At 46.2% G+C, this 20,553-nt stretch overlaps 1 protein-coding gene across 1 annotated transcript in view; it reads right to left on the bottom strand.

Annotated features, from left to right (window-relative positions):
- Nucleotides 1-20,553, bottom strand: part of LOC106613300 (muscleblind-like protein 1) — a 167,619-nt gene that overhangs the window by 146,109 nt on the left and 957 nt on the right. The gene's annotated exons all lie outside the window — the stretch shown is intronic.

The raw sequence follows: 20,553 nt of genomic DNA on the forward strand, positions 1-20,553 counted from the left end.
AGTGTTGGAGCGAGAGTTATCTCGTCATGGTCAAATTGTATCAACAATAAAGAAGGTTCTTTTTGGATGCAAATCTCCGTTGCTGAAACATTTCGTGTCTCATAGGAGACAAGTGCATATGATTTTAAAAAAGGACACTGATGAACTGAATTTAGCATTCAGTTTTAAGATTGATGGATTTGATTATGTCTTCTACGCTTCTACTGAATCAATGAAATGCTTTGGCTGTGGAAGAGAGGGGCATTTGGTGCGTAATTGTCCCGAGAATGAGCACGCAGAGCCCGGTAGCAGCTCTAGTGCCGGTGCAGCTAACGCACCACCGCGAAGGGATGAACATGCTAAGGGTGCAGGGGAAGGGAAAAGGTGGGCAGATGTGGTAGGAAAAGTAGGAGAGGAAGGCATTGTGGATACGGGGGTAATTGTGGTAGATCAGAACAAAGAGGGAGGGGAAACAGTCGGTGAGATTGCGACTGCCGTCGCTGAGGTGGTGCTGGAAAATGAAATTGGAGGTCAAGAGGAGATTGAAATAATGGAAAAGGAAGCAGCTGTTTTCAAAGTACCGAGGAGTAAGAGGAAGAATGTAAGGGGTGGTGAAGGGTCTAATTCCAAGAGGAAGGTAGAGATTAATAATTCACTTGAAGATAAACAGGTTGTAGAGATGGAGTTTTCTTCTGGGGAGGATAGCAAGAGTGAGTCATCTGACGCGTCACAACAAAATAGTGAGATAAATGGGGTGGAAGGGAGGTATGGGATTGAGAAGGTACGTCAATTTCTGAAGTTGACAAAAGGGAAGAAATATATGCAGGATTACAATGTAACAGATTTTTTCCCTGAAAGTGAATTGTTTATTGAATCAGCAAAGTTTCTGATGTCAAAAATAACAGGGGGAGGTTTGACAAGCCCTGAAATTGCTAGACTCAAGAAAGTGGTCACGAGAGTGATAAGTGATGTAAATTCTAAAGAAAATGAAAGAGTTCAGTCGCAGCTTTAAGTATGTAAAGAGATGTGGTTTCTGGGTCTTCCTCTGTATTTTTTTTCATCCATGAGCAGTTTTAAGATTTCTTCTTTAAACGTAAATGGGGCAAGAGACGTTAAAAAAAGAGCCATAGTGTATGAGTTAATTAGGGGAAAGGGAAGTGACATAATTTTTCTACAAGAAACGCATAGTAATTTGTAAAATGAAGTTATGTGGCAACATGAGTGGGGGGGGACAGTGGTGTGTAGTCATAAAAACTCAAAAAGTGGGGGTGTGGCCATCTTGTTCTCAAAAGGGTTTTTGCCTTTGTCATATGAGGTTGAAGAGGTAGTTGAGGGGAGGTTATTAAAAGTTAGAGTAAGGTATGAAAACATCACTATGTGTCTGATAAATGTATATGCCCCAGTGGTGGCAGTTGAGAGGGTATGCTTTTTAGAGACATTATCAAATACCATTGAGAAATGTAACAATGAAGATTATTTATTTATTGCTGGGGATTTTAACTGCACAGTCAGTGATTTAGATAGAAATCACAAAGAACCTCATATAGCCTCAAGGACTTTTTTAAAACGTCTCATTGTAACAAATGAACTGTGTGATATTTGGCGGAGTCAACATGGAGGCACAAGGCAGTATACCTGGGTGCATGTGAGAGAGAACACCATCTCTATGGCCAGGTTAGATAGGTTTTATTGTTTTGAGCATCAATCTCAGGTCTGTAAATCAAGTGTGATAACCCCAGTGGGATTTTCTGATCATTGTTTAGTAACAGAGGTGGTGTTCATTAACGATGTAAAACCTAAAAGCGCATACTGGCATTTTAACATAACTTTATTGAGTGATGCTCACTTCAGGAAATGTTTTAGTTTTTTCTGGGAGAGGTGGAGGTCTCAAAAGGCCAGTTTTGTATCCCTTCAACAGTGGTGGGATATAGGGAAAATCCAGATTCAACAATTCTGTAAGCAATACACGAGGAATGTCACCAAGGATATCATCACATCAATGAAAGCCCTAGAGACTGAAATAGTGGAACTCATGACGTTGGTTGAGACCACAGGAGATCGAGGCCACACTCAGGCCCTCAAGAGGAAAAAAGCTGCATTGGCAGACCTGCTGGGTATCAGAGCACAGGGGGCATTGGTGAGAAGTAAGTTTCAGGGAATCTCTGAAATGGATGCCTCATCCAAATTTTTCTTTGGTTTAGAGAAAAAGAATGGACAAAGAAAAATTATTCATTGTCTCAAATCAGCTGTTGGACAAGAGCTCACTAGACCTAGTGAAATTAGAAAGAGGGCAGTAGAGTTCTATGCTGAGCTCTACAAGTGTGATTACAAAGAGGATAAAAAAGTGACACAGCAGTTCCTTGATGGACTCCCACAGGTGGCTGCAGAAGCTCAGGTTGAACTTGAGCAACCATTGTCTTTGCAGGAGTTATACACTGCATTAAAAGGCATGGAAAATGGAAGGGCACCAGGCATTGATGGGCTTCCCGTTGATTTTTTAAAGTCTTTTTGGGCTATGTTGGGAGAGGATTGGCTAGCAGTAGTTAATGATAGTTTTACCGGAGGGTTACTACCAATAAGCTGCAGAAGGGCTGTCCTCACCCTACTGCCCAAAAAGGGTGACCCTAGGGATGTGAAGAACTGGAGGCCGGTGGCTTTATTGTGCACTGATTATAAGATCCTGTCAAAGGCTTTGTCCAACAGGTTGAGGGAGGTGATGGGGCAGATCATACATACTGACCAGTCCTACTGTGTTCCTGGCAGGCAGATAGGGGATAACATTTCTCTGATTCGTGATTTTTTGGACGTCTCGAGGGCTATTGGGTTGGATGCTGGTCTAATTTCAATTGATCAGGAAAAGGCATTTGACCGAGTTGAACATCAATATTTATGGCACACTTTGGAGGCGTTTGGGTTCAGCTCTGGTTTTATTGCCATGATAGAGGTGATATATGGTGACATTGAAAGTGTATTGAAAGTTAACGGTGGTTTGAGTGCTCCTTTTAAAGTGTGTAGAGGTATTAGGCAGGGATGTTCTTTGTCGGGAATGTTATATGCCATTGCTATAGAGCCACTACTAAATAGCATTAGAAGTCGCATTGAGGGGGTGTACCTTTCAAAGGATATTCCTCCTATTCGTCTCTCAGCCTATGCTGATGATGTAGTTGTTTTAGTGAAAAATCAAGCGGAGGTGGATAGTTTGAGTCTAATGGTTGATCGTTTTAGGGGAATATCCTCTGCAAAGGTAAATTGGGAAAAGAGTTGTGCTTTACAGATTGGAGAATGGTCTGGAGGGATCATGGCTTTGCCAGGGGGGCTAGAATGGTGTAAGGGAGGTTTTAAGTATCTTGGAGTGTACCTGGGAGATGAGGGGACTATGGAAAAAAATTGGATTGGGGTGGTTGAAATGGTGGAAGGGAGGATAAGGAAATGGCGTTGGTTGCTATCTCGTATGTCATATAGGGGGCGCACTATTATAGTTAACAATGTGATTGCCTCTGCACTGTGGCATCGGTTGTCAGTTTTAGAACCACCATCTGGCCTTCTGGCTAAGATACAGGCAATAATTGTGGATTTCTTTTGGGATAAATATCACTGGGTTCCACAAAGTGTTTTGTATTTGTCAAAAGAGGAGGGGGGACAAGGTCTTGTACATCTTGCTAGTAGGGCTGCTGCTTTCCGGTTTCAGTTTATTCAAAGGTTGCTTTATGGACCGGAAAATGTGGATTGGAGAGGGGTGGCAGGTCTTGTATTACAGCAGGTTGGAGGATTAGGTTTAAAGAAAGCTTTATTTTTGGTTGATAGTAGCCAGATTTCTAGGGAGGGAATACCTCCGTTTTACAGAGGCCTTCTTAGGGTGTGGAGCATAATGAAGGTGTCCAGACGAACTTCAGCGGAGTCAGTGCATTGGCTGTTGGAGGAACCTCTGGTGTATGGGGCAAGACTTGATTGCACAACTGCAGCTGTTCCACATTTTTCCAAGATTCTGGTGAAGGGCAAAATCATCACCTTAAAACAGTTAATGGCCATGGCTGGGCCCGCCTTAATGGATGGAAGACGGGTGGCTGAACATTTGGGGGTGAGGTCGGAAAGGATGGTAGGACAACTGCTGGGAAGCTGCAGGAAGGCTTTGTCAGCAGAAGAGTGGGATATGCTTCATAGCCACAAGAAGAAGGTACAAGATGAAGACGTCTCATTTCCAAGACTAGGGATTACACCAAATATCCCAGAGTCAGAAAGAAAGGCGATATTACTGGATTTGAGAGGGTTGGAAGAGGTGGGTTTGGATGAGGTGAATGGGAAAGACTTATATAGGGGGTGTGTCAAGGTGTTGAATAAAGATAAATTGAAAACTAGAAAAGATACTCCATGGAGGGTAAAATTGGGCATTGATGACAAGGTAAAGCCAGCATGGAGAGCACTGTACAAGCCACCGTTACAAAAGGGTACTGGTGATATGCAATGGAGGGTTTTGCATGGCATTATTGCAGTTAATGCTTTTGTATCTGTTATTAATTCAGATGTTGGAGATGGATGTCCTTTTTGTAATATAAGAGAAACCATTTTTCACTGTTTTATGGAGTGTGAGAGGATAAAACCTCTCTTGGAGATGCTGGAGTGTTTGTTTAAAGCTGTAGGGGAGATTTTCAATAACACTGTTTTTATTTTTGGGGTTTCAATATAGAAAGCAACAGAAAAGAAAATGTCAACTGTTAAATTTTATTTTGGGACAAGCAAAGATGTACATTTTTCTGAGTAGGAAACATAAGATAGAAACGGGATATGGGCAGGATGTAAGATGTGTTTTTAAAGGATTAGTGAAAATAAGAATAAAAGTGGATTTTGAGTTCTACTCAGCTGTAAAAGATCTCCCATTGTTTGAGGAGAAGTGGGCATACGAAGGAGCGCTTTGTTTTGTAGAGGAGGGGAAACAATTTTTTGTTGGAGAAATAAGTTGAATGTATATGTTCTTTAGTTTTTTAATTTTTAATTTTTTTTGTTATTTTAGTATTTTTTGTGTATTTCTTTTCTTTTTTTTAGGAATTACATTTGGTGTTTCATTTCTGAAAAGACAGTATGTCTTTTTTTATGTTAACACTTGAGTAGAAAATAAAGGTTTTATAAAAACTCAAAACTCTCTCTCTCTCGCTCTCTCCCTCTCCCTCCGTCTTTCTCTCTCTCACACTTTGTTTGTCTATCCATCTCTGTCTCCTTGTCTGTCTCTGCAACATTCACTGTCAGACCATCTTCTCTTGACTGCCCTGTACAGTACATTACAGTACACAACACACGGATAAGCAAAAATAGTACTTTAAAGGGACAGTCCGCTGTTCCCTCAGCTTTTGACCAAAGCAGAGGCGGAGTGGCCGCTTTGTTATTGTTTTAACTGCAGATTGTCCATTTAAAAGCAGTTGACCAATGGAAAATGCTATTCAGTGGTTGAATAGGATCTATTCTCTCTGCCATTGATCCACCGTACAGTAGTCATACATCAAGGTTTTGATTCTGTCTTCGCTTTGATCTATATCCTGTTACATAGAGCACACAGCCCAGACCACATCATTATTACTGAGCAGAGAAGCATCAGACAGCAGACATGAGAGGATCAGCTGTCCCAGGGATGGGTAGAACGAGAAGGAAAATGCTTAGTTGGAAGCCTTTTCTTAACCTTTCTTCCCTTGAAATTCAGGACATGTACGCACATGTGTAAACAGTATTCTCTCTGCCCTCACAAGCATGGAAGCATGGTTGCACGGACGACGCACTAACGTGCACACACACACACACACACACTCTCTCTCTCTCTCTCTCTCTCTGTGTGGCTCCCCTCCCTCTGCAACTGTAGCGTAAACAGAGGTGGGGAGGCAGACAGGCCAGTGAAGTGTCATGCTGTCGTCTGCAGTGTCATATCAGTGCATGTGATTCAACAGTCTGACACTCAGACACACACCAGTTGAGGAGGAGTGTGTGTGTGTGTGTGTGTGTGTGTGTGTGTGTGTGTGTGTGTGTTGCGTGTGTGTTTGTGTGTGTGTGAGAGGCTCCTCCTGAGTGACTGCAGTGTATCACCTGCTGCCAGAGTAGAGTGATGCAGCAGCGGTGTCACTGAGTTCAAGAGCATTAGTCTCCCCCAGCACAACTCCAGTCCCTCTCTCCTCCCAGCACAACTCCAGTCCCTCTCTCCTCCCAGCACAGCACCAGTCCTCCCCTCCTCCCAGCACAGCCCCAGTCCCTCTCTCCTCCCAGCACAGCCCCAGTCCCTCTCTCCTCCCAGCACAGCCCCAGTCCCTCTCTCCTCCCAGCACAGCCCCAGTCCCTCTCTCCTCCCAGCACAACTCCAGTCCCTCTCTCCCCCCAGCACAGCTCCAGTCCCTCTCTCCTCCCAGCACAACTCCAGTCCCTCTCTCCTCCCAGCACAGCTCCAGTCCCTCTCTCCTCCCAGCACAGCCCCAGTCCCTCTCTCCTCCCAGCACAGCCCCAGTCCCTCTCTCCTCCCAGCACAGCACCAGTCCCTCTCTCCTCCCAGCACAACTCCAGTCCCTCTCTCCTCCCAGCACAGCACCAGTCCCTCTCTCCTCCCAGCACAGCTCCAGTCCCTCTCTCCTCCCAGCACAGCACCAGTCCTCCCCTCCTCCCAGCACAGCACCAGTCCTCCCCTCCTCCCAGCACAACTCCAGTCCCTCTCTCCTCCCAGCACAGCTCCAGTCCCTCTCTCCTCCCAGCACAGCACCAGTCCCTCTCTCCTCCCAGCCCCAGTCCCTCTCTCCTCCCAGCCCCAGTCCCTCTCTCCTCCCAGCACAGCTCCAGTCCCTCTCTCCTCCCAGCACAGCCCCAGTCCCTCTCTCCTCCCAGCCCCAGTCCCTCTCTCCTCCCAGCCCCAGTCCCTCACAGGAATAATTACTGAGAGAGAGAGAGAGAGAGAGAGAGAGAGACAGAGAGACAGACAGAGAGACAGACAGACAGACAGACAGACAGACTCAGAGAGACAGACAGACAGACTCAGAGAGACAGACAGACAGACAGACTCAGAGAGACAGACAGACAGACAGACAGACAGACTCAGAGAGACAGACAGACAGACTCAGACAGACAGACAGACAGACAGACTCGCAGACAGACAGACAGACAGACAGACAGACAGACAGACAGACAGACAGACAGACAGACAGACAGACAGACAGACAGACTCGAGAGCAGACAGACAGACAGACAGACAGACAGACAGACAGACAGACAGACAGACAGACAGACAGACAGACTCAGAGAGACAGACAGACAGACAGACAGACAGACTCAGACAGACAGACTCGAGAGCAGACAGACAGACAGACAGACAGACAGACAGACAGACAGACAGACAGACAGACAGACAGACAGACAGACAGACAGACAGACTCAGAGAGACAGACAGACAGACTCAGACAGACAGACAGACAGACAGACAGACAGACAGACAGACAGACAGACAGACAGACAGACTCAGAGAGACAGACAGACAGACTCAGACAGACAGACAGACAGACAGAGAGACAGACAGAGAGCGAACCAGAGAGACAAACAGACAGAGCGAGAGAGAACCAGAGAGACAGACAGACAGAGCGAGAGAGAGAGAGAGAGAGAACCAGAGAGAGAGATGATAGTGTTATTGGTAAAAGTCTCCATGTCAGGCAGACACTAGTACCCTGCCCAGTGTTGTAATTCACAGGAGAGGTGTGTAATCTAGGATAATTCAGATTGAACTATGTCAGAGTCCTTTACCATTTGAAGAGATCTAAGGTGTCAAAAACCTTCTATGGCTCCCAGAGTGCTGAACAGAATGGGAAGATTTTCTGCTCCCCGTCCCAATGGTAGAGGTTATAATAAGGAAGTGTAGCGGGTTTCTTATGCACCACAGGAGAACCAAGAAATGAAGAGCAACACCACGGCTGTCTTTTAGGCTTTTATGTCGATCTGCAATAGTATTATGAAAAGACAGGACAGGAACACATCAGTCTCCAATGCACCACCTGACAAGTTGTTCTTTCTCTCTCAGTGTTTTCTCAGACTGAGGAGAGCGGGATCTATGGGTAGTACCAGGGTGTCAGTAGGTGACGTAAGCACCCAGATAAAATAAAATACATTTAATGAAACAAAACCTGAAGATGTTAACATCATTCAGCTACTGTAGCTGCCTACCTAACATCAACAGGCATCACCAGTAGCGCAACAATTAAAATTAGAAACCAAAAGTAAAGTTCCTGGCGATCTGACTCCCCCCTTCTGTCTGAACTTGGAACATTCCTGTTCGCGGGCTTTTGGCCACTGACCCTCAACCTGATTGTTCTGTTCTGCGTTGTGTACTATTCTAATAATTTGAAGTTTGCTGGAATAACCATTTTAACTCTACTACACTCACCCCTTCTTGATTTCAGCAAACTTCAAGACATAAGGTAAGACTTCTTCCTCCACAGGGGTAACCTTGACCAAGAGTCGTCCAGAAGGACAGCAAAGAGACTTTGCCAGGTAGAAATATGCCCATATACATACAACCTATGACCCCCTAATAAAGTATTTCTCATTTCCTTAATCTATCTTCTGGCTTCTGTGTCACTGGGGTACTGTCACTTCAACAAAAGTTGATAAGGCTTGAATCAGGGCGGCTAGATGCTCTCTTTTGTCCGGCTCAGCAATCACTTGACTCATTGACTCTAAAAGTCTTCTGACAGGCTTCACAACTCTTCCAGTTCGAGTTCTCAAAGTGCCTTCACTTGGTCTCAGGACTGTATCAGTGAGCTCAGATGTCTGGCTGTTTCTGCGCTCTACCTCTCTCTGGTTACTCATTCTCTTCTTAGTAGATCTTATGCATACAGAGCCGCTGACTGATGAACTTCTACTGCTGATGCCATCTAGACTGCTCACCGACGTTGCTTCTCTACTTGTGTCATTTTCAGAAGGATCACTTGAATCATCACCAGGCATCATTGAGGAGCTTCCTGTGCTTGATTTAGCTGCTTGTCCTGAGATCATGTCCTTCGCTGGGCATTGAGGAGCAGCTTCTCTCATGTTCACGCCATCTTCCGGTCCCGAAGATTTTTGACCTTCAGCTTCCGTGGGCCCCTCAGGGTTCTGGCCCTCGAGAATCCAGACAGCAGTCCTTCGATCCTCTGAATCCTCATCCACATCGAATACCGGTCTTTCGTCACCGCTGTCTCCGTTTATGTCCTCCTCTGAAGCAGTAGAGGCTACTGTGGACATCTCGTCTGTCTGTCCCACCGGCAGGAAGTTCACTGGCAGTATGAAGTTTCGATGAACTACTTTACTCTTCTTGGTAGTAGGATCTTCGACTCTGTAGATGTGCACAGACGGGTCTTTCCATGTGATCACATAGACCGTTGAATCCCACAAGTCGGCAAGTTTACCTTTTCCTCTTTCCTTTCGGTTTGCCAAGAGAACTCGGTCCCCAATCTCCAGGGCAGTACCCTTCACTCTCTTGTTATACTGCCTGGCTTGCTTTTTCTGAGCTTCAGTGGTGTTGGCCTGAGCGATCCTGACAGCCTCTCGCAGGTCCTTTTGGAACGAGTCAACATACTCGTCATGAGTCAACACGTCTTCGTTTTTCAGGGTACTTCCAAACATGATGTCCACTGGCAGCCGTGGAATTCGGCCGAACATTAGGAAGAACGGTGCGAATCCTGTCGTTTCGTGTGTGGTACAGTTGTACGAGAAGGTGAGCGTCTGTATCATCTGGGGCCATCTTTCTTTTGCTCTCGCTGGCAATGATCGGACCATGTTTCCGAGCGTGCGGTTGAATCTTTCCGTCTGACCGTTGCCCATAGGATGATATGGAGTGGTATGGGACTTTTTGACTCCTGAGACTTGTAGCAATTCTGCGATTAAGTGACTCTCAAAGTTTGCTCCTTTGTCAGAGTGTATCCGCTGGGGAAACCCATAGACACAGAAGAACTGGTTCCATAACTTCTGGGCAACCACCTTTGCTGTCTGGTTCGGGCAAGGAAACGCATGTGCCAGCTTCGTAAAATGATCTGTGATGACGAGTACATCAACGCTATCTCCATCCCTTCCTTCTGCTGACCAGAAGTCTATGCACACCAGTTCCAACGCTGTGCTGGTCTGAATAGATTCCAACGGTGCCCTAGCCTCTGGCTCCATTGTCTTGCCAACCACACAGCGCTTACAGTAGGAGACATACTTCTTCACTTCCCCTTCCATTCCAGTCCAGAAGAACCTTTGACGTACCAAATGGAGTGTTCTAGTCTGGCCTTGGTGGCCGGCTTCATCATGGGTTCCCCTCAGAACGATGGCTTTAAGGGAGTCTGGCACCACCAGCTGGTACCTCTTCTTGACAACTCTGTCCTTAGATCTTCGGTAGAGGATCTCATCCTTGATTTCGAGTTTATCCCAATGCTTCAGCATTCTCAACACTTGGGCAGTCTCATGAGCCCTCTCTCTCCGCGAAGGTCTCCTCCTCCTCTCAACAAAGTACGCCACTCGGGCCAGCACCTGATCCGCCTTCTGTTTTCTCCGTATCACATCAGGAGAAAGGACTGGAAGAGTAGCCACTCCCCCTTCATGCTGAGGGATGCTGGCCGAATACTGGGCTAATTGGAATGTGCGCACTGGCACACTCGCATCCCACTCCAGACAGGACTCCCAAACTGCTTTCACCCCTTCAGAAGAGACTTGAGCCAGGATCTCACCACCTTGGATATTGACTGACAGTTTGAATGCGTCCTGGATGGACTCTGAAGTCACATACTCTGGGAACTCACTTGCCTTCCTAGCTCCAACGAATGGCTGTCGACTAAGCAGGTCTGCTGGGACATTCTGGGGCCCGGGGATGTACTTCAAGTCAAAGTCGAAGGGGGCCAGTTTAGAGACCCACCGCTGCTCACAGGCATCTAGCTTTGGTTTCGTCATTATATATGTCAGGGGGTTGTTATCTGTTAGGACTGTGAATCTATTCCCCTTCAGCCAATGGGTGAACTTATCACACACAGCCCACTTAAGAGCGAAGAACTCTAATCTGTGTGCTGGGTAACGGGACTGGGACCTCGACAGAGTCTTGCTTGCAAAAGCTACTGGTCTGGGCCTACTCTCACCCTCAAATGTCTGGCTAAGTACTGCACCTAAGCCATCCATTGATGCATCAGTTGATAGGAGAAATGGTCTGTTAAAGTCTGGGTGAGCCAGCACGGCTTTTTGGGAGACAGCAGCTTTTAGCTTCTCCAGCGCCTCCCCACATTCAGAAGTCCAGTCTTCAGGTTTCAGACGTTTATGGGCCATGCCATGAGGTTTTCCTTTTTCTCCTTTCCGCTTACTTTTCTGTCCTGCAATCAGACGAAACAGTGGTTTGGCTAAACCTGAGAAACTCGCAATGAAGTGGGAATAATAGTTTGCCATACCAAGAAATGATCTGACCTTGGTGGGTGAAGGTGTTTTCCCATCATTTTCCATCAGGTCAGCTGCTGTGATGTCGTTGATTGCAGACACTTTTCCTGGGTCGGTTGCAATGCCCTCTGCCGTGACGATATGGCCTAAAAACTTGACAGATTTTCTGAGGAGGTAACATTTTTTTTGCGCTAGCTTCAGGTTGTGTTCCTTAAGGCGGGAGAACACCATTTCGAGACGGTCCAGGGCTTCCTGCTCAGTCTTCCCGAAAACCAGGAGATCATCCAAGTAGCACAGGAGGGACAAGTAGTTCTGGTCGCCGAAGATCGAGGTCATCATTCTGGCGAATGTTGCTGGGCTGTTACATAACCCCTGAGCCATTCTGTTGTACTCAAATAAACCCGTGGGTGTTGTGCACGCTGTGTACTTGCGGTCATCTTCATGTATGGGGATGTTGTAGAATCCCGAAGTCAAATCCATAGTACTGAAGAAGCAGTTCCCCCCCAAAGCAGCGAGAGCATCGGCTTGATGGGGCAATGGGTATGCATCTTTCTCTGTCCTCTGGTTCAACCATCTGAAATCAGTGCAAATTCTCAACTCTCCTGACGGCTTCCAAACCAGGACAAGGGGGGAGGCCCACTCACTACTGGACTTTCGGATGATGCCCCGCTCCTCCATTTCCTCCAGCGTCTGTCTCAGTTTCTGGTAGTCGGATGGAGAGACCCTCCTGTACGGCAGCCGGAAAGGCTTTTCATCTTTGAGTCGGATACGGTGGATGACGTTCTTCGCTTCTCCACAGTCAAGTCGGTCCCTGGAGAAGATGCCTTCATACTGAGAAATAAGGTCCACTAGTTTTCCTTTCCACATGTCAGACACTTCACAGGACTCTATGTCAACTTCTTTTAAGCCCAACTCTTCCAACTTTTGTAGATACTCTTTCTTTGCCCTTTTTCCACCAAATGAACATCCTTCCCCAGCTTGGGTGACATTCTGAAGGGCAGACTGGACCTTACTGGGGTTCTCAGCATGGCTGGCATAGAGCTCTAGGTCTTCTAGGGCTAGGCATGGGTGCACATCGGCCAACTTGGTGTTACGGCGGAGAATAATAGGGTGGTCCAACATGTTGATCACTTTCATGGGGACCCACTTGTCACCCCTCAAAGGACATACAGTGCGTCCTACTAGGACATTTCTTGGTGCAGATCGTGCTGTAGTGGCCTCTATGACTACAGTACTACCGACTGATAGCGGTACCTTTTCTTTCAGTTTTCCCCAGACCAAATGTTCATGTTGAGGCATGAGAGTCACACTCTGCTTGAGCATTACAGTTCCCACTTTGTCTGGTATTTTGTCACCGTGCCAACGGTTCACGTTGGCTAGCATGCTGAGTAAAAGTCCATGTGAATCTCCTTTGGCAGGTTTGGAGAGGCTGTCCCAATACCACTTTGTTTTCTTAACCTGTTGCATTATGTGTTTTATGGCGTTCGATCCAACTATCATGTCATCTGTCTGTCCAGGTACAACTAAAACAGACACTGCCATCTTGCAATCTAAAAGATCAATGTTCAAGTCATATTCATACTTAGGCTGTGCCTGGTTGCCCCCACAGCCTACAAGAACTACTTGAGTTGGCTTTCTAGACTCTGGTTTTATCACATTACATCTCAGAAGTGTGTCTTCAGCTGACTCACTTAACGTGCAGGTCATAGACCCACTATCTATCAGAGCTTGAAGTTCTACAATTTCTTGCACCATTACTGGAACATAGAAAAGACTGTCATTACTCTCTATTTTTGGATAAATCACCTCGGTTTTCATTGTGTTTCCAGTCCTTATATCTGTAGTGTTCTGTGGAGGTGTAACATGTTCGCCCACACCGCCCCCCTCTTGGTGTGAGCATGTTAGTTTAAAGCGGGGCCAGGGGGAGCCTCGGCGGTTGCCTCTCCAACTTGTTTTCTTGCTGGACATTCAAAGCCTCTGTGGCCTGTCCTGTGACACTTGAAACATAACCCCTCCTTAAAGCAGTGCGACTGAGTTGAATGGTCTGAGGCCTTACAAATTCTACAGGGACCAGCAGCAGTATTAGTTTGTGGTGTTCTGGCTGAAGTTCTCCTTTGATTTTGTTCCTGGGTTGACAGGAGCTTTTCCAGGAGAGAAATCACTTTGTTCAATGGAGCCTGATCGCTGTTAGTGGGCGTGGCTGAATTATTTTGACCGACTGCTTGTTGTTGAGTCATACACCAAGCGTCGGGGGTCATCACAACTTCTACCTTGGCAGTACTTTGCGCCCTGTGTCTGGCTGATTGTTTGTCTTGGTGATGGCTGTCAATCATTGCCTGCAAATCTCCAACGGTCCAATTTTCAATAGGCCTGCACCTAAGAGCGGCATACAGTGCCGGATCAGGGCAGTGCTTAACAAACATCATGGTCACCTCGTGACCTGGATCATCCACTCTTTTTCCCTGTCTTTGCAAGCACTCATTGGCAAGGTCAATTGCTTTGTTCAGTCTAACCCAATAATCCAAGCAGCTCTCTGACTGTCTTGGTAAGGTTTCATAGAAGTATCCTAATGGGATTGTTGATGAGATTGCCTCTCCAAAGTGCTGCCTCAAGATATTGTATATGGCTTCAGGATCTCTGCTTATGTTAACAAGGGGGTTTCCACGGAGCCCAATTCTGACTATGTCTTTAGCCCGCCCCATTAGTCTGTCCTGTATTTCTTGCCCCTGTTCTGATATACTGCATCCCTTCTTTTTCAAGTAAGCTTGCATAAGTTCTTGCCATTCAGTCACTGTGCACCGGTCTGTGCTATCACCCCGGAAGTGGGGTGGTTCTCTGACGTCTGACTTCAGAATTAGGTTGACCTTTGACCAATCAGGTATTTCTACTATTGGTTGGGGAGGGGAAGTGCTTGGACCAGCCCCTGCTAGACTAGCGGCAACTTGATTACCTATTTCACTGCCCAGTTGTTTGACTAACTCTGCTAGGGCTTGCAATTGGGTTCGGTTCTCATTTTCACCCCCTATGGCCTTCTGGGACTCTTCACTGTCATCGTTGCCTGGTTGGCTACTGCTAACATGCTCTGGTTGGCTACTACTGACACTTGGCACTCTAGTGTCGACTGCTGGGTATCTAAGAGGACTGGCTCTAGCACTATGTTCCCCCATACTGGCCAACTGAGCCCCCCGCCCCACCCCAGTGGCCATACCTTGTGAACCTCTCACAGTAACACCAACCGGAGTAACATGTACATTGTTATCACCAACACCTGATATGTCTTCTCTCTCCTGTTCTGTAATCTCACACAACTGAGGCATATGCAACATATTGTCCAAAGTTCACCTTGCCCTCAAATGTTTTAAACGTGTGATGTCGATCCAGTTCTGTTTAGGGGTCCCCCGGCGATCTGCTGCAGCTGATCTGTTGATCCGGGTCACGGCACCAATCTGTAGCGGGTTTCTTATGCACCACAGGAGAACCAAGAAATGAAGAGCAACACCACGGCTGTCTTTTAGGCTTTTATGTCGATCTGCAATAGTATTATGAAAAGACAGGACAGGAACACATCAGTCTCCAATGCACCACCTGACAAGTTGTTCTTTCTCTCTCAGTGTTTTCTCAGACTGAGGAGAGCGGGATCTATGGGTAGTACCAGGGTGTCAGTAGGTGACGTAAGCACCCAGATAAAATAAAATACATTTAATGAAACAAAACCTGAAGATGTTAACATCATTCAGCTACTGTAGCTGCCTACCTAACATCAACAGGCATCACCAGTAGCGCAACAATTAAAATTAGAAACCAAAAGTAAAGTTCCTGGCGATCTGACTCCCCCCTTCTGTCTGAACTTGGAACATTCCTGTTCGCGGGCTTTTGGCCACTGACCCTCAACCTGATTGTTCTGTTCTGCGTTGTGTACTATTCTAATAATTTGAAGTTTGCTGGAATAACCATTTTAACTCTACTACAGAAGGATAATATATTCTGTGTCTCAATGTAACCTCAAATGGTTTCTTTTCTGTTCCGGGGAAATCACTTTCAAAAGCTCTGGAGGACCACCTGTCAAAAGTTTTAGAAAACCTACTCATTCAAGGGTTTTTCTTAGTTTTTTTTTTACTATTTTCTATATATTTTATGTATTTAGATTCTTTAAAGTAGCCACCCTTTGCTTTGATGACAGCTTCGCACACTCTTGGCGTTCTCTCAACCAGCTTCACCTGGAATGCTTTTCCAACAGTCTTGAAGGAGTTCCCACATATGCTGAGTACTTGTTGGCTGCTTTTCCTTCACTTTGCATTCCAACTCATCCCAAACCATCTCAATTTGGTTGAGGTCGGGGGATTGTGGAGTCCCGGTCATCTGATGCAACACTCCATCACTCTCCTTCTTGGTAAAATAGGCCTTACACAGACTGGAGGTGTGTTGGGTCATTGTCCTGTTGAAAAACAAATGATAGTCCCAGTAAGTGCAAACCACATGGGATGGTGTATCACTGCAGAATGCTGTGGTAGCCATGCTGGTTAAGTGTGCCTTGAATTGTAAATAAATCACTGACAATGTCATCAGCAAAGCACCCCCACACCATCACACCTCCTCCTCCATGCTTCACGTTGGGAACCACACATGCGGAGATCATCCATTCACCTACTCTGCGTTTCACAAAGACACGGCGGTTTGGAACCAGAAATCTCAAATTTGGACTCACCAGACCAAAGGACAGATTTCCACCGGTCTAATGTCCATTGCTCGTGTTTCTTGGCCCAAGAAAGTCTGTTCTTATTGGTGTCCTTTAGTAGTGGTTTCCTTGCAGCAATTTGACCATGAAGGCCTGATTCACACAGTCTCCTCTGAACAGTTGATGTTGAGATGTATCTGTTACTTGAACTCTGTGAACCATTTATTTGGGCTGAAATCTGAGGTTTGTAACTCTAATGAACTTTTCCTTTGCAGCAGAGGTAACTCTGTGTCTTCCTTTCCTGTGGTGGTCCTCATGAGAGACAGTTTCAACATAGCGCTTGATGGTTTTTGCGACTGCACTTGAAGAAACTTTCAAAGATCTTGAAGTGTTACGGTTTGACTGACCTTCCTGTCTTAAAGTAATGATGGACTGTCATTTCTCTTTGCTTATTTGAGCTGTTCTTGCAAAAATATGGACTTGGTTTTTTACCAAATAGGGCTATCTTCTGTATACCCCACCTACCTTGTCACAACACAACTGATTGGCTCAAATGCATTAAGATGGAAATAATTCCACAAATTAACTTTTAACAAGGCACACCTGTTAAATGAAATGCATTCCAGGTAACTACCTCATGAAGCTGGTTGAGAGAATGCCAAGAGTGTGCAAAGCTGTCATCATGGCAAAGGGTGTCTGCTTTGAATAATCTAAAACATAAAATATATTTTGATTTGTTTAAAAGTTTTTGAAATCAGTAGGTGTCCAAACTATTGACAGGTACTGTATATATTTTGACAGTCAAATTAAGAGTCAATGTTATCAATAAACGTAAAGGATTAAGGCCTATTATTATAGTTGGGTGTTTGTTAAACAATTTGTGAAATTTCTTTCTAATACCATATATACTCCCAACTGGTATTATTATTGTTACAAAAATAAACAAAACAAAAAAATAAGAATCTAAAACAATAAACGGAAAACCCGCAGTACCCCCGCTGGTCCGCGGACCACAGGTTGAAAACCACTGCTCTAACCATCCAGGCTGTATCACATCCGGCCGTGATTGTGAGTCGCATAGGGCGGCGCATATTTTTGGCCGGGGTAGGACCGCCATTGTAAATAATAATTTGTTCTAAAAATTAACTGACTAGACTAGTTAAATAACAAGTTAAATAAAAATAAATACATTAAATAAAACCAGAACATGCAGTCGAGCTCCTGCCGGGTCGAGCTCCTGTCGGGTCGAGCTCCTGCCGGTCGAGCTCCTGTCGGGTCGAGCTCCTGCCGGGTCGAGCTCCTGTCGGGTCGAGCTCCTGTCGGGTCGAGCTCCTGCCGGTCGAGCTCCTGCCGGGTCGAGCTCCTGCCGGGTCGAGCTCCTGTCGGGTCGAGCTCCTGTCGGGTCGAGCTCCTGCCGGGTCGAGCTCCTGCCGGGTCGAGCTCCTGGCCTACTAAATGCTCAGGCATTGCATTGAATCAACCAATGGTTGCATGCCACGTCATCGACTGGGCAGTCAGGCGTCAGATTGTTAAATCATACGATGCGATTAGCTGATATGTTAAATACCTATCCAGGCGTTGTAAGATCTGCCATGAGTCTAAAACGTAGTCGGGCAGGAACCACCATTCACAGTCGACATGACATGTCTGTCTCGCAGTGATGACCTTTGTTTTTTTTAACCTTTTTTTAACTATGCAAGTCAGTTAAGAACAAATTCTTATTTTCAATGACGCACTATGACCTCACTAGAAGTTCACTTGGAAAGCATCTTCATCATTTTCTTGATTTGTTACCTTACTTCACTTTTTATCTTTGTTTATTTTATCTTAGTTTGTTTTTATGTTTGTTTCTAGATTTCCTACCCTGCCCCCCCCCCCTGCTGTTTCAAACCCTCTCTCTCTCTGTATAATAAAAGCACACATACACAGATCTGCATTCCACAGACGCCCCTTGTGATTGCTGAGGGAGACAGATAGATGACATCACTTTTGAAAAACAGATCTGTGCCGAGAGGAGAGAGGGAATGAGAGAGAGAGAGAAACATACACATTAAAAGAGCCACTTATTTACTCCACAGCTCAGCAAAGCATCTAAACACACACCCACCCACCCACCCACCCACACACACCTCAGACAACAGCTCATCAGACAGACAGAGTGACAGAGCGACAGATCCCCTGAGTTATGTGTTCCTCAGCTTTACCACACTCTACTAATGACCTTGTAGATCTAGCAGCTCTGTGTTCAAGCCTTTATCACACTGTTACCGCTGAGAGAGAGAGAGAGAGAGAGAGAGAGAGAGAGGGGGAGGGAGGAGGGGTGCAGATCAAAAGAGACGTGTCTGTAGATATTTATTTAAACAGGCAATTCAGTTAAGAACAAATTCTTATTTTACAATGACAGCCTACCCCGGTAAAACCCTCCCTTAACCCGGATGACGCTGGGTCAATTGTGAGCTGCTCTATGGGACTCCTGATCACAGCCAATTGTGATACAGCCCAGGATTGAACCAGGGTCTGTCGTGACGCCTCGAGAGCATTAAGATGCAGTGCCTTAGAACGCTGCGCCAATTCGGGAGCCCTCATACAGAGAGGGAGACAGACTGTCTGGAGGGAAGTCACAGTGGAAGGAGACCGTTGTTAGGCGACGATGATGATGATGATGATGATGATGATGATGATGACGACAAGTTCTCACACTCTCACTGGAGAATTAGACGTTCATCCACGTTCCAGTCTCACTGCAGATGTCAAAATGTATCACATAGCTGCAGGAAGTAGGGGGTGGTGAGGGGGCTGCAGGAGGTAGGGGGTGGTGAGGGTGCTGCAGGAAGTAGGGGTGCTGAGGATGCTGCAGGAAGTAGGGGGTGCTGAGGGTGCTACAGGAAGTAAGGGTGCTGAGGATGCTGCAGGAAGTAGGAGGTGCTGAGGGTGCTACAGGAAGTAGGGGTGCTGAGGGTGCTACAGGAAGTAGGGGTGATGAGAGTGATGCAGCACCCCCTGAGAAATCAAATATTTACACCAGATTAATGCACTAGGCCTTTGTTACTCCTGAATGAGACAAATATTGGTCAGCAGAGCAAAGAAAATTACTCGACTTCAATCTTGAACGACCTGGCTGGATGATGATCCACGTTAACCAGATATAGACAGAACCAGAGACTAACTGAACCAGATATCATCTCTATACAGCTGACAACCTACATCAGTAACAGACATACACTAGCACTGTGTCAATCCAACACCAGCTATCCCCTATAAATATAAAGAAGTATGTGGACACCACTTTAAATGTGCGGAGTCGGCTACTTCAGCCAAACCCGTTTCTGACAGGTGTATAAAATCGTGCACACAGCCATGCAGTCTCCATAGACAAACATTGGCAGTAGAATGGCCCATACTGAAGAGCTCAGTGACTTTCAACGTGGCACCGTCATAGGATTCAACCTTTCCAACAAGTCAGTTTGTGAATCTTCTGCCCTGCTAGAGTTGCCTCGGTCAACTGCAAGCGCTATTATTGTAAAGTGGAAACGTCTAGGAGCAACAACGGCTCAGCCACAAAGTGGTAGGCAACACAAGCTCACAGAATGGGGCCGCCGAGTGCTGAAGTGCGTTACACTCACTTTCGAGTTCAGAACAGCCTCTGGAACTTCAGCACAAAAACTGTTCGTTGGGAGCTTCATGAAATGGGTTTCCATGGCAGAGCAGCCGCACACAAGCCTAAGATCACCATGTGCAATGCCAAGCGTCGGCTGGAGTGGTGTAAAACTCGCCGCCATTTGACTCTGGAGCAGTGGAAAAGCGTTCTCTGGAGTGATGAATCACGCTTCACCATCTGACAGTCTAACAGACAAATCTGGGTTTGGCAGAAGCCGGAGAACGCTCCGTGCCCCAATGCATAGTGCCAACTGTCAAGTTTGGTGGAGGAATAATGGTCAGGGGATGTTTTTCGTGGTTCCGGCTAGGCCCCTTAGTTCCAGTGAAGGGAAATCTTAACGCTACAGAATACAATGACATTCCAGACTATTCTGTGCTTCCAACTTCGTGGCAACAGTTTGGGGAATGCCCTTTCCTGTTTCAGCATGACAATGCCCCCATGGACAAACTGAGGTCCAAACAGAAATGGCTTGTCGAGATGGGTGTGGAAGAACTTAACTGGCCTGCACAGAGCCCTGACCTCAACCCAATCAAACACCTTTCGGATGAATTGGAACACCGACTGCGAGCCAGGCCTAATCGCCCAGCATCAGTGCCCGACCTCACTAATGCTCTTGTGGCTGAATAAGAGCAAGTTCCCGCAGCAATGTTCCAACATCTAGTGGAAAGCCTTCCCAGAAGAGAGGAGGCTGTTATAGCAGCAAAGGGGGGGACCAACTCCATATTAATGCCAATGATTTTGGAATGAGACGTTCGACGAGCAGGTGTCCACATACTTTTGGCCATGTAGTGTATCACCTACATTCAATCCCTCAATCAGTCCATAGAAATACACAAAACACAACCCCCACCACACT

Source organism: Salmo salar, chromosome 09 (assembly GCF_965601325.2).
Source record: "Salmo salar chromosome 09, fSalSal1, whole genome shotgun sequence".
Lineage (NCBI taxonomy): Eukaryota > Metazoa > Chordata > Actinopteri > Salmoniformes > Salmonidae > Salmo > Salmo salar.